At 42.6% G+C, this 9,211-nt stretch overlaps 1 protein-coding gene and 1 long non-coding RNA gene across 6 annotated transcripts in view; one reads left to right on the forward strand and one right to left on the reverse strand.

Annotated features, from left to right (window-relative positions):
• Smarca2 (SWI/SNF related BAF chromatin remodeling complex subunit ATPase 2) overlaps positions 1-1,771 on the reverse strand; it is a 166,467-nt gene extending 164,696 nt beyond the window's left edge. For 2 of the 3 annotated variants that reach the window (XM_074051968.1, XM_074051961.1), the window contains exon 1: positions 1,631-1,771. The gene's annotated coding sequence lies outside the window, so the exon portion shown is untranslated. Of the gene's footprint in view, positions 1-849; positions 982-1,630 lie in introns of those variants that run through there. The other variant, XM_074051965.1, reaches the window with a different exon arrangement.
• On the forward strand, positions 20-7,992 carry LOC141415438 (uncharacterized). Of its 3 annotated transcripts, none has more exons than XR_012440465.1 (3): positions 20-590; positions 5,986-6,154; positions 6,934-7,992. It is a non-coding gene; the product is annotated as an uncharacterized lncRNA (long non-coding RNA). The 3 variants fall into 3 exon arrangements; XR_012440464.1 differs by lacking the exon at positions 20-590 and adding an exon at positions 1,735-5,537; XR_012440463.1 differs by lacking the exon at positions 20-590 and having other exon boundaries at positions 1,735-6,154.
• The last annotated feature ends 1,219 nt before the right edge of the window (positions 7,993-9,211 follow it).

A 9,211-nucleotide genomic window follows, 5' to 3' on the forward strand; every position in this document is an offset into this window, starting at 1 on the left:
CGTCCAGGCTGCAAGGCCTGGTGCGGGGCACCCGGGGGCACTGTGCTTGGTGTGCGCCCTGAGGCTGGAGGGCGCCTAGGGGCTGGCGCGCTGGACCGGTTATTTGGGGAAGTGCATCGCGAAACCTTTGCAGATGGCATGGCCGGGTTTTGCAACGCCAACAGGAGGGAAGACAGCCAAGTGGAAGGGAAAACAGAGGAAGGGGTAAACCAGGATGGGATGGGAATAAAGCAAACTCGAAAGCAGGGAGCGAGAAGGAAGGGGTGCGTGTCATCGCCAGGAGGAGGTTCCCACACGGTCTCCCCGCCTCCCGCCCTCGCCATCCCCCATTCCCTCCCCACTGCAGCCCTTCCCCTTCCCGGCCGAACGCCACCACCGCTGCCCGGGTGCGCGCGGGTCCTGTTGTGACAGTCAGGCATAGAGGATTATCCGGATCATGGCCTCCCCGGCCCATAGCCGCCGTGGCTCTACCGGGTCCCAGTGCGCCCCGAACACCCTGAAGATCGCAGGCGCCCCACCGCCGCAGCTCCCGTGACGCTAGCCAAGGGAAGACATGAAGCAAAAGAAAACAAACCCGGGGAAGACGGAGGGTAGGGTAACGGAGCCCGACTGGCACCTTCCACCTTCTCCTTCTGGGCCTCCTCCCGTCCTCCTACCCCCAGCAGTTTGGCCCCGGCCGGACACCCCGAACTTCAACAACCGAGCCCGTGCTGCAGCGGGGCAGCAGACAGGGACGTATGTCTGCAGCGCCCCGGACGCAGCCCCCTGGCAGCCCCTTTGCCTAAAGGCCTGCCTACAAGTCAGCGTCCCCATCCCCGCCCGAGGGAACGCAGAAAGTGGAGGTGACACCTTAGATCCCGCATGCACCGGCCCGGGGGTAGTGGCCGCCACCTTCTCGGCGCGCCGGGCCGGGCTTCTCCCGCCGAGATCTGCTCGCGTCTCTGCAGCCAGAGCCCTTTAAACAAGTCCCTGGGAAGCAAGTGGCAGCAGCTTTCGTTGGCGCCCAGCCTCCAGCCCCGGCTCCTCGCCCTCCTTTCCCGTTCCCCTTCCAACTCTTCCGGGGAGGATTGCTCGGGATGAACTGTCGCGTTTCCATTCTCCTCCTCGATCCCCCAGCCTCTCCCGTCCTCCTGCCACCCGCCCTCCCCACCTCTGATTTTAGGGGATTGGGGTGCGGGGTGGGGGGAGGTTGCAACCTGGCCGGGTGTGTGTTGCAACCTTGAGTTGGCAGCTCATCACTGACTGGCTGCCCAGGGTCAAGGCTATGGTTTGTTGGGATTTTTCCCCGCTGGCCCCCTTGAAGTAGTAATTATTACTGTTATTATTAGAACGGCGAGGTTCGGTTGAAACTTTCTCGTTTCTTCCACCGCCGCCTGGGAGCTGTCGTTAGAGCATTCCACCTGAGGCCCGCGGGGAGGAGGCGGGCTTTTTTTGTTGTTGTTGTTGTTGTTGTAGCGGTTGGCCCGCCTGTTTGTTTTGGTCTCTGTGCATGCACAATAAATAATAATTAGGATAATAATGAATAATCCCAGGCGAAGGCTGCGCAGTGCCGGAGGGGTTTGCGGGGCGGCTGCCGCAGGGAGGCCAAAGCGAGAGAAGAGAGGAGAAAGGAGTTGTAAGTTATATTTACCTTGCTCGCGAGGAGTGTGCTGGCTGAATCTTCCCTCTCTGAGTCACCCAGAGTACAGAAACAGAGGGAGAGAGGACTAGATTATGAATATGACTTCATTGATGACAGCCGTCCCCTCCTCTTCCTAAACTCGGGCTCCGCCCCGCGTCCCACCCTCGCCGCCTCCACGGGCGCCGGAAGACGCGCCGCAGTTGGCCCCGCGCGCCGCTCCTCCCTGCCCGCTTGGGCGCGGGTTGGTGGGACGCGCCTGTCACTCGCCCCGCTCAGCGACTCCGGGCGCGCGGGGGGAGGAGGGCGAAGGAGGGGGCGGTGTGCAAGAATGTGGATCGAGACAGCTCTACTGTATGCGTGGATCTCTGTGTGTCTGCAAGGCGCCGGCTCCCGGCAGTGTTTGTGCCTGGAGCAAGGAAACTGCGCAGGACGCAGAGAGACCCAAGCCTTGCTGGAGTTGGGCGCCCCTTTATCCCTTTCTTGGCAGCGCGCTTCTAGGGGCGCTGCTGGGCTCCTGCAGGGGAGCCTGGGGAAGAGAAGAACATCAAGCGAAAAGGAGGGCATCCGTAGTAATAGCGTGTAGTAGTTTAGGGATATGTGGAGAAGGTGCTGGAATTTAACTGTGCCTCCGCCTGCCAGTGAAAGCCTGCAGAGAGAAAGGGAGGGGACGCGGGGTGGTGGGGGGGGGAGCTCGGACTGGCACCAAAGCTGTTTGTGGCACAGTGTTGACTGTGGAAAAAAAAGGGAGGGGGCATTTATCATGCCAGCTGAAACTTTTTCTTTTCCCCTGCCCCCAAAGCTGTCATTATAAATCTGCCCCCACCCCTTGGTAAAAAGGGAGGCGGGCACAAAGAACATTCCTGCCAAATCTGTCTTCTCTAAAGTACTGCGAGCTTCCAAATGCCGATGAAGGAGAAACAGCTGAGAGGCTGAACCCCTTACAAATAAATAAACCCTCCTTAACCCCTCTGTTTACTTCATGGACAGCACTTTAACCTTCCCTCGCCTGTCATCTTCGTGCAAAATATATACAAAAATATGGGAAAACAACCCTGTGGGGGCAGGCGGGTTGAGGGGGCAGCCGAAGCATGGAATCTGCTTTTGATTTAAGAAGGGAAATAAATCTTTTATTCTCTTCAGACCTTAGTCTCTTCTCTCCCACCCTACATTTAAGACCAATTAAGGATACAAACTGTAATCTGCCCCATATCGTGGTTTAGGGACCTCTTGCTTCAATTTTCCTTGAACTATAGTACGATAGCCGGACCCATAGGTCACTGTTTGGAGAGACAATTTTATTTTTAGTTTTATGAAGTGTGAAAGAATGTTAGGAGATTTTAAATCAGGGGCCTATTATTTTAGACTCAGATTAATGTAGGTGCTTGACTTTTAAAATTAAAACTGTTCCTATGCTGTAGTATTATGAAAAGTATGATTTATCCCTTATTTTATAATGTAATGGCTTAAATTAGTCAAACTGTACTGTGCTATTTGGTTGGGAATTTCCCCCTCCCCCCAGAGTAAAATCCTATTTTAAGATCATTTATACTTTTGCAAAATTGACTCTGCGTAACAAGGTCTGAAATGCAGTTCTAAGAAGCTTAAAACTGTGGTGCTGGATAAACTGAAAACCAGCAATAGAAAACACACCAGTTACCACATGTGATCTTTAAGTGGCAAGAATTGTTTACATCATTGGTCCATTGCTGGGTAAAGTCAAGCCTGCAAGGGCACCACTTTGGTCCTGGGTAGGAGAGTTAGTAATTACCCACTCTATAGTTTTCTAAAGTCTTGTTACTGCCTTGTTAACCTTAGCTTCAACATTTTCTGTCTATCCCAAAGTGAACCTCAAGACAACAATAGATAATCCATCTAAGAAAACAGAATACAGTGTGCCCTGAAGAATCTATTGTAAGAACTTGCTTTTCTGCCTGAGGGTATGCCAGTATAACTTTAACTAGGAAATATATAGTGAAAAATCTTAAAATTAATAGTGTAGTAAATGTGTAACATAACTACTAACTTCTGACTGCCTAATAAGTTGCAGCTAATAATATACTCAGAAACCTATTTGTCTATAATAAAGGGCTTTAACCTTCCAATAATGCTTATTCCTTTAAGAAGTATTAAGTGTTAGTTTTTAAGGCCTAATTTGTTTCTCTGGCATGTCAATTTCACACCTTAAGCTTTACAAATTGATGACTTTACCTCTTTTGCGTAAGCCTGATGGGTCTTGCTGTATAACCCAGGATGGCCTGCAACTCTTGATCCCCCTGCCTCAGCTGGGATTACAGAGGGGATCACTACCACAGTCAGCATAACATTACCTTTATTCCATTGTGAATGTGTCCTTATCCTCCTAAAATTCCACCTCCACCTTCCATGATAAATTTCAGAAAGAATGATCAAATTGATAAGACAATGAGAAAGTGATTAGCCATTCCTTCATTCCTTCTTGCTTTTTTTTTTTTAGTGCTGGAGATCAAATCCATCTGGCATTCTGTCAGGGAGAAAGTAAAGAAGAAAACACTCCCTTTATTATAGGTGTATATTTTTCATCTTGTATAAAAATTTGATGCAGTATTTGGAAGGGTTGGTATCCACGCATTACGTGCACAACTATAGGAATGGAAAAATTCAATCCATCTTTGGGAGCAGAGATTAAATATAGATATATATGATGCTCCCCTCACATTGGTCTAAGAAAGCCTCACCGTCTCCCTTCAGGTCTTTCCTCTGAAGAATCATCTTGTTTGTAACTTGCACTATAGCAAGTAAAAATTTTATAAAATAAGGCCCAAACTCAAGAGAAAAATGAAAAGCAGCACGAATTGCTCAGTATGAACAGAAGCGTGTAGAACATATAACTTGAGCTTCATCTCTGAGGTAAAGCAAAATTTAACAATTGATACTAAGAAAGAAAGTAATGGGCTCTTTTGTTTTGCAGAAAATCACACAAAAGCAAATACAGTTGGAAGCTAAAAGAGCTCCAAGAGGCTGCACAGGATGCTATATTCACATGAAGCTTTGCTTTTTTGAACTTTGACGAGTCAAAATGTGTTCTCTGAACTTGCTTTTCCCTTTCTAGTTTTGTATTCAAGGGGTGGCAGTTGCTTTTCATGTCCCTATGGCCACATTCACTTGTTATGTAAGTCTGCTTTGGTTGACATTCTGTATAGAGTAGATATTGGCTTTGAAAATTGGTATCTGCTTATATAACACCTTCATGAAGAAAAATCCCATACACAAATCTAGGAAGCTTCTAGTCCCAACAGACAAACTGTTAATGTGGACTGAAACATTGTCTAGCTTCAGACAGGAGCAGGTAAGGCCATTTAGGGAATGAGTACTTCATCTTCAGTAATGGAAACTAAACTTTGACAAATTGAGTCAGCTGGCATTTAATTTAGTGAAGAGTTTAGAATTAGCAAGTAAATTTATTATAGAAATAAACATTCTTTCTCTCCCCCTTTTTCCCAGTGAGTATTCCCAAAAGATTTTGTCTCTTGTCAATGAATCCTCCAAAATACCACCCTAATTCTCTTTGTGACCATATCACTCCCTAGCTTAAAATCCTTTATCTATTCCCAATCCATTTTGTGATAAATTTCAAACTTCTTAGCGTATTATCAAAGGTGATGCATGGACAGGTCTCATTAGCCTGTTGACCCCCATCCCCAAGTGCCTGTTTCTGGGAGACTTGGTCTACCTGCTAGTTCCTAAGGGGCTATATTAATCTGATATGCCATTCCTTCAGACTTACCTCTGACCTAGCATCTTTCTAGTGGTCCTACTTGTACTCTCAAGGCAGAAGAAGCTGCAAGTCCTACTCTGCTCCCATAGCAACGGATGTGTGCCTCCATTAGAGCACTTATCACTTGGATATGATTATTTGTTTGGTATCCTCTACTGGAAGGTTAGTGCCTGTAGGGTATAGAACAAGTTCAATTCATCTTTGAAAACTCAGCAACTAGCTGGATGTTCAGCACATTGTATGTTGCTTAAAAAACACTTTGTTGAATGAAAGGATAGGAGATAGATAATAAAATTACCTGACATAGAGAATTTAGCAAGTCTTCACTATTAGCAATTATGATGTTAATGAACGAGATTACTAAATGCTTAAAATCTTTGTATTTTTCAAACTGAAAGAACTTGGAAAATGTTCTTGCTTTTTATTTTGTTTTGTTTCGGGAGTGGAAAATTGAGAAGTTACAGTTCTTATAGTCATATGAAGAACACTGATAACAGGTTTTGTTTGTTTATTTTTAAATTATACTGAGAGTAACATGAGTGCATATATGTGTAATAGAGGAGCTAAAATTATGATCCTAGCTCTTATTTATTTCTCACTTAAATCACAGGCCAGAATTTGTGCAAAGACCTTCACATATGTCATTTTACCTCTTTTACCTGAGGAGATATATGACATCATTCCCATTTCACAGTTGAGGAAACTGAGAGGCAGTAAGTAATTCACCTAATGCAGGAATCTCCAAAGTGGAGCAAGCAGTGCTGTGGGAAGAACATTAGGTATTCTATTTTTTCTCTTTAATGATTAAAAAAAGCAATGACCAAAGTATGAGTTTTATATATGTTTATTATACTCATTGACCCTAGAGTCTTTAGATGAACCCTAAATAAACTGGTTATGTTCCATGTTTTATCCCTGAAGAATATAGAGAGAAGACTGCCACAGGCAGAGAGGTGACGCTGGTGCCCCTCTGTTCTCTCATTGGCACAGACATCTCTTTAGGCATTGGCATTACTTCAAGTTTACAGGTTTCACCTTAAATGGATTCATAGATGATATTACTGTATCTAATTTTAACCAATCAACCCACTTATTTGTGAAGCAAGTGGCTCAAAAAAGATTTCTGAAAAGAAATCAAAGATTGAGATGCTGATAATGCAAGCGCAGGTGAAAATCAGACTCAAAATTGCCACTTTAACCTCTAAGAATTCTTTGCCAGCCAGGTTAAGAAGTAAACAATGAGGGCCTAATTAGATCTAACAAGAAATAGGTTAAAAAATATGCACAATTATGTAAGACTACTTCAGATATGGATTTATATTAATTATCACAAGTGATGAATTCTGACATAAGCATATATTTTGTCTTGAGGTAGTCACGTTGATAATGTGATATCATCATAATTAGCAAGATAATTAAAATTTTTTATATTGTGTTCATCCCCTGCTTTCATCATTTCTGTTTTGTGTATGTTTTATAATGCACTTCATATATTAATACCGAATACATGCATTGTGAATAAATATGCATAAATCTTGCTTTATTTTTTCTTTTTTAGGTGCAAAGAGAATGTGATCAAATAACTTGGAAATGACTCAGTGATGAAGTCAGAATTTTTAACACACTCCAGAGTCAGAGTGAAATGTGTTGCCCGTGTAAATGCTGCCCAATAATTTGTCATCAGTACAAGGTTCTACATCCACAATGGAGTGTTGGTGAGAGTGGAATATAAATGGTCCTCAGAGCATGAGAGAACCCCTGAAACTCTTCAAAATTCCATGACCATGTTAATAAGCACTTTCTGCAGTGAGTCCATGTATTTCACAACATTTTCAAGAGATTCTTCCCCAAAGGCAGTAAGAATTACTGACCAAGAGACACCAGTTGCTTCAAAGACCCAGGATAATTTTCTGATAAGAAATCAATCCTCTCCATGGCATCTCTAAAACCAAGTGTGTACATTTTATGCATCCAAGAAGAAAATAAGCCAAGAATATATAAATGACAACTAACTATTGAAGTTACCTTAGATGGATGTTTAAAGAAATTGAGATAAATAATCTGCTTGGGAGTGGGGGAGTTAGTCTCTCCACAGGTAGGGATAAAATACATTCCACAACAATATGGCTTTATTTTACTTTCCAATAGTATTATCAACCAGAAAGTGATGAAATATATAAAACATAGATGAGAAGTTTAGGGAAGGGTTGAAAGCATCTGGATTCTGCATGGGGCACAGCTTAATGCTGGGCAGAAAGCTTTTATCTCTCAGATAAACTCAACTGAACAGTTACTGACTTTAATGACTGTTGGGTGTTAAAAAAATGCTCACATTTACTTTGGAATTGTACATACTCAATTGCTTATCTTCCCAGAGTAGTTGTGATATTTGTTGGAATTTTACTGTTATGAAGACTACTTGGGACCTTTAGTAACAGACTTTCCTTTAATATGGGGGAAAAAACCCCTAGAATTCTCTGATAAGATAAAAGATCATTATAACATAACAACTTTTTGTTGTTTCATACTTAGAATGTACAGTTTGGGGGTGTGTCTGAATCTTAAAGAGGTTGATACTTCATATTGTCTGTATTTTATTAAAATACTTTAAAAATTATCCACCTAAACAGGAGCAATTTTTATTTGGTACCTCACTTTTATCTGACTTGTTAATTGGTATTACTAACTATAACTACCACTACCTGATACTCTGCAATACCCATGGCCTCTATCAATTTTATTATTTTCCCCAAAACTTCAGACCAGAATGTTGAGCTATTAATTCTAATGCTAGCTTAATTTTTTAAAACTACTGATCAATTGAGGAAAATAATTAAATACTGAAAGTATAATTTAATGATCTAGATAAATGACTGTTTATGCTTTCAAACAGCCTTAAAATGCTAATGTCACTGAAATTTCAGTTATCACACATCATATATCGATCTCTAACTTTGAGTAGTAACACTATATCTGCTTATAATTGTCACTGGTATGAAAACATACATGCCAATCTCTGGAACACTGGTTCCATGAACAAAATGAGCACATTCCATTAGAACACGAGGTTGAATAGATTGCCTATGGCCATCCACTGAGATTAAAATCTTGGTCTCCACAGTCTCTGTAGTACGTTTTCTACTATCCTACACTGTTTCCCTCAGAAGAAAAAAAAATTAATCTCTAGTATCATGTTCTGTGTAGCACAGCACCATCCACAGTGTGCTATCGACTGTGACTCTCAAAGTGTTTTAACTACTCACAGTAAGAAATGAGAACACACATGCTCACTTACATAGCCAACTATATCAGTCAGAGTCCAACCAGGAAAACAGAAGGAATTTAATTCAGGGAATTGGTTATGCACCTGATAGCAGGAAAAGCTAAGCAATCGAATAAGGAAGTGAGTCACAACAGTAAAAAGTCACTGTCTCCTCTAGGCTGGGGAAATCAAGAGATGAAGAAGAAGTAACAGAGGCCAGAGGCCAGGGTCTCCTAGTAAAAACTGAAACTATGGTGGTGAAGATACTACTAGTATGATTGAAAGGGAAGATGGAAATAGCTTGTCTTTAATTTAAAAAATGCTTAACTGACACATAAAAATTGTACTATTTATGTGCACCATGTCACTTTTTGACATATGTATACATTATATAATGTTTGTATCAGGATAAGCATCACAATTTCCTTAAACATTTATTATTTCTTTGTGATGAAAATATTCCAAAGCCTTTCTTCTGGCATTGTTGAAATACACAGTACATTATCATCTATGTCACTGTACTGTTCAATTGCACACCAGAACTTATTTATCTTTATTTAACTGCAATTTAATA

The sequence above is a fragment of the Castor canadensis genome, chromosome 13 (assembly GCF_047511655.1).
Source record: "Castor canadensis chromosome 13, mCasCan1.hap1v2, whole genome shotgun sequence".
NCBI lineage: Eukaryota > Metazoa > Chordata > Mammalia > Rodentia > Castoridae > Castor > Castor canadensis.